The sequence below is a fragment of the Canis aureus genome, chromosome 14 (assembly GCF_053574225.1).
Source record: "Canis aureus isolate CA01 chromosome 14, VMU_Caureus_v.1.0, whole genome shotgun sequence".
Classification (NCBI taxonomy): Eukaryota; Metazoa; Chordata; class Mammalia; order Carnivora; family Canidae; genus Canis; species Canis aureus.
The window spans coordinates 10,834,236-10,839,765 of record NC_135624.1 but is presented as its reverse complement, the minus strand read 5'-3'; the positions used below and the strand labels follow the sequence as shown (position 1 = coordinate 10,839,765).

Genomic DNA, 5,530 nt, shown 5'->3' with positions numbered 1-5,530 from the left:
TGATACCTTGCTTTCCAAAATTCCCCCCAGATGAGTAAAGAATGTAACTTCCCTGGCAGGTACAGATGAGTAAAGGACAGGAGGGGCTAGGTAAGGAGAGGTAGGTAGGGGGCTACCCTACCCTAGGTAGGATCAGGCTCACAAATATCCCCAAAATGTGGAGGTATAAGGAAGCCAGAGATAAGGGAACAAACCAGACCACCATGCCCTAGGTGTCAGAGGTGGGACTGGATCTCAGAACTCCAGGATCATGCCCGGAGCCAAAGGCTGATGCTCAACCACTGAGCCACCAAGGCATCCCTGGGGTCTTGTTATAACAGGTACTTGTGACCAACAAAAAATTACTGGACCCTAAAAAGTAAACCATTAAAGGTGTTATCACTAATCCTTACTCAATGGTGCTATCAGAAGAGATGTTAAAAGGATTTAAGTTCCTTTGTTAGCTTTCAATAAAAGACCAACCCTGAAAGCCCTCAGTGACAACCCTGTTGGGACCCTTCTCACTCCTGAGAGCTTTTTCTATATCCTCACTTAATAAAACACTATTACTTTACTCCCTCTTCTTTGTGAGATTCATTCTTTGTCTCTGTGAGACAAGAATCTCACTCTCCCACTTCACAGGGACCTCAGGATATTTTGGATTCATCAAGAAGAGAAATTCACCCAAATCTACAGGTATTGTAGGCAAATCTTGATGTTAAGTATTTGGCTTCTGGCCTTGAGAGGTTATTAAAAACTCAATTTGAAATTCCCTATAAAAAGTGCCAGCAAAACAGATTTCAAGAACTTAAATGGTAAATCACCATTCTTACTCTGCTTCTGTGCTTTCTTTATTATAAAAAAGTTTCAGTACCACATCTTTGTAGATATTATTTGATTTTAATACCATTCATTATACACTGGACTAAATCCTGATTTCTTCTAGTATCCTCTAATGCCTGATACAACTCTTCCAACTAACATTTTGATTTTTCTTCCACCTTTTTGACTTCAATCATTTGAAAACTAAAACTGCCCTTCTTCTTGGAGCTCTGCAAACAGAAAACGTAAGCAGCTTGATGTAAAGGACTCACTGGAATAGCTTGTGTGTAGACAATCTTTATGCCTATAGTTCAGTGGGCCACCCAAAGATCATCAAAGACATTTGAACTACAAACTAGAATTAGAAGTAAATGACATCAGAGTAGATTGCTTTCCCAAGATTTGGGACCAGGTCTATACTTCTACCCTTCTTTCTTTTAAATTGCAATATTAGAAGATAGTAAACCTATGTGTTTGCTTTTACCTCCCCCTTTATTGTATCCTGACAAAATATTATGATTACCTGCTGATTTAACTAACATAACTTCAAATACTATCCTAGTACTTTATTATGATGAGAACTTAGATAAAATATATAATGACATTTTGGGCACATTTTAATGTTCCTTTAGCTACATTGGTGCTTATATATTATAAAGGACCTCTATTGGAAAAAAACTTTCAATAAGTACTACCTAATTCAAATTTAACCTGAATTATATATAACACTTAACAGACTGACCATTTTGACTCTATAAAGTTAGATAGTAATTTATTAAGAAAGATTCTTAGGTACAGTGGGAGAAACAGTGGAAGCTTGTCCAAAATGCCAAAATATCCAATGTGCCCACACTCTGTTTTTTTTTTTTTTTTTTTTTTTTTTTTTGTGGATGGAATAGCCCAAGACAAAATAAGAAATGAAAATGGGTATCTAACAGAGCTACTACTTTAGGAGTAACTTGGTGGATTCAGCCCCTCCCCCAATAGAAGATTTTGAGGTAACTTTGGGTCAATGCCCTTTTTATTAACTATATACATCCAAAATATACAGCTCCCCTCATTTGTGGAAAATCATTTAAGACTTCTGTAACTTATATAAATGTTCAATTACTGCCTTGGTTTCCAAATTTATGGACAACCTGACCTTACAATGTTTTTTTAACGTCTCAAAAAATAAAATAGTTCCTATTTTTATTTTTCAAGGTTTCATTTCATTTAAAATTTTTATTTTTTCTTAATCTCACAATGTACATACGTACTTTATCAACTGTGCCAGCCAGCCCCCCCAAAAAAATTATTTTAAATACCACCAGAGTTCTTCCTATTGGAGGAAGATGGGCTTATTATCCAAAGATTCTTGTTAGATTCCAATATCCACCGACATCTGTAAATTTAGGCAAAATATATGGTTATGCCCTGAACAACAATGGAACCCTGAATTCATTCCAAGTTGGCCTATAACAGTTATGACTCTATAAACTAACATATGGTATATGGGAAATAGAAGATTTTGTGGGAAGGTTTAACAAAAACACTTCTGTAGTAGTCTTATTTTGTAACCAGAGTACTTTTTATCAGAACACTACTGTTATATAGTATAATACTGGCTGTGCAATTCAAAGAGAGTTGCATGATACTAACAAAATGTATAGTAATATTGATATTGAGGACCAGAAGTTTGGGGAGATAGAATTACAACAGCCACAAGATACATTATCTATAAAACTAATTGGCCGGAGAAATTCTTACATATAATAACAGAAATATACCATTTTAAACTAATCAGCTCAAATGTATCACAAGGTACAAATAATTATAGATAAAAAAGGTAAATGAATATTCAATTTCAGATTATCAAAATACTTGTCATGGATTTTCTAATTCTGTACCTATTCCCATTGGTTGCTTCAGTTATTCCTACTTGGATTTAAAAAAAAAAAAATTTATTTATTTGAGAGAGAGAGAGACAGAGAGAGTGCAAATGGGGGGAGAGGGACAGGGAGTTACTAATTGGATTTTTGTTACTAATTCTGCAGGTCTACTACAAAGGTTACTAAAAAATGTAAAGGCAAAACTTACCACAAAGCACATGTACAATGTTTCCATGACAGTTTGATCTCAAATTGATCTAAAAATCAAACAAAACAAAACAAAACAAAACCCAATTGTAATATTTCCTACTACAGGCCATACTCTTGACCTTCCCAGGTGGACTCCTAGACAACCTAAATCAGGCCTAGCATCAAGGGACAAAATAATGATCATCTCTGCTTTCTTTCTAAAGGGAAATGATGAGAGAAAAACTCTATAAAATCCTGATTTACAAGAGAAGCAATTTTAGATTTCTTCCTAAGACATGACTATATATAAACTTTCAACTTTGTTCAAACCAAAAGCCTGATGTATGGCTCACCAAGTATATATTGTACATCTGCTTTGTGAATGAGTAGTCTAAAGGGAAACCATCTTGTTCCTGGGACACCAAACAATGCTCCTATTCCCTGAATTCCTTTATGATAAAACTCTTGATTCCTGCCTATATACTAATCTGTAACCCTTTGAGCTTTTGCAAGATGTAAAAAAGTCTATAAGCCTGTAAAAACTGTTCATTTGCCAGAACACTTTCTTCCTTAAAAAATGTGCTTCCCTAACTTGGGCTCAAATAAAACTTTCCTACTTCTAGAGTTTCTAAAAGGGTTTATTCAATTTTCATCAACAATATGTATCAAAGTGACATAACATTTAAATCAGATCCTTTATGTATTGTTTATACCCCTAAATTGGCTAAAAATAATAAGAAGGGTGCATTAAATAAGTCATATAATGCATGAGTGAATATAAGGAAAGCATAAATTGGAGCCAGATAGACCTGAATTTGAATTTTTTGTTTTGATGCTTGTGAGCTTGAGCTGTATTATCAAGAACTAGATACTTAAAAAAAAAAAGAAAAAAAAGAAAAGAACTAGATACTTAAGATCTCTGAATATCAGTTTCCTTTAACAATATGTAGAGTAGTCCTGGTATGTGCTAAGTACTGTTTAGGGCACTAGAGATATAGTGGTGAACAAATGCACACCATGTCTGGGTGCTGCAAGAATATGTGAAGAGGTTACATATACTGCATGCAGGAACCTGGAACGGTTTGACAGCACTGAGCCATAATTCTTGATGTCAGACTCAAGTCAGTGCCCTCTTAGATGAATTTCTGTGGTCATTATTTCATAGATCTTTCTAACTTGCCATAGGCTGTTCTTCCAACACCCCTGGGAATATATGAAACATAATCATGGACATTTCACATCGAATATTAATTTAGATATAATGATAAACTGGTTGAAAGGATAGATTACCCAATTCTTTAGGATATATAAGTATACAAAAGCTGATTCTGTAGAGAAGTCTTTTTTTTTTTTTTTAAACTTCCAGTCGATTTTAGTAAATGGCAGTTTCCATATCACATGCTACACCAGTTCACCAGTTCAGGGCAAGAATTTTCTAATAAACTTTTTCTAATATTAAAACTGCTTTCCTTTCCCATCATTCAACGTTCTACCCTGAATTGAGAGAGAGAAGCTGGATGGGCCCTAAGTTGCTGGGGGAAATCCAGATTGATCTGTTTCCTCTTCGTGAGGAGATAGAGCAGGAAAGGCACGTCCAGCCCCCCAAACAAAGGACTAACAAGCGTAAATATGTTGTTCCACCCTTAGGCTGGCCTGCCCTTGAAAAGGCCTGTGATTTTCAGTGGGATAGTGGCTCCCATTATTTCTTGCAGTGGAGCGCCTCTACCACCAATGGGAGAGCCAGGGCACGGCTGGCCTCGGCCATCTTGTGCATGTCACGCTTCTTCTTGATCACAGGGCCCTCGGTGTGAAAAGCCTCCAGCGGCTCGTGTGACAGCTTCTCCGGCATCAGCAGCCGCCGGTGCTTCTTCTCCCTGCACTCCTTGATCATCCACTTCATGGCCAAGAAGCAACGACGCCGATGGGCAAGTGGCACAGGGACCGGATAAAAATGGCCCCCTCTGAGGATGGGCACCAGCCCTATCACGGGCTCACAGCTCTGCAGGCTGGGTGGGAGACGGCATAGGGGTTGCCTTCGACGGTGGCCTGTTCCTCTGCGGAAGCGGCAGGGTACTCCTCAAACTGCTTCCGTTTCACAGCTTCCAGAGTCTGCATCAGGAGGGATCTGGGCAGGACTTTGTTTCCTCCTTTCAGCATCATGTTGGTGAGTTTACTGACCACGGGGTCTTCAAACACAGAGCTTGTTTTCGCTGCTGGAGCAGCTTTGGTAAGTAAGCGGAGTCTTCCTGAGTTCCGGTTCATACTTCTCTTCCTCGGCCAACTCTGCCAGTGGCTCACGGTAATACTCCTGGTCAATCCGTGGATCCTTGTATTCGGGACCATGGCGGCTCCAGCTCACGTGGGTTAGCCCCGGAGGCCGCAGGACGGCACTCCGCAGGCTCAGCGCCAGGGTCGGCCAGCCTCCCTCAGCCTTCACCGTGGGGGCCGCCATCTTGGCGGCCGCGAGGACCCCGCGAAGGCTGCCCTTGGCGTGCCTGAGCGAGTAGGCGGGAGAGGGGGAAAAGGCTCCACAGGGTCCTAAATCTGTACGTCGCTCCAGGAATGCGGGCGTGAAGTCTCTCCCTCCGAGGTCCAAAGGCAGGAGCCGAAAGGAAACATTCTGCATTTCGTTATCCGCCGAGCCTGTCACGACCCTCAGCAGCGGGGCT

The 5,530-nt window shown here is 39.7% G+C and overlaps 1 pseudogene; it reads right to left on the bottom strand.

Annotated features, from left to right (window-relative positions):
* Nucleotides 1-4,146: 4,146 nt before the first annotated feature.
* On the bottom strand, nt 4,147-5,313 carry LOC144283165 (small ribosomal subunit protein uS7m pseudogene; annotated as a pseudogene).
* Between the last annotated feature and the right edge of the window lie 217 nt (nt 5,314-5,530).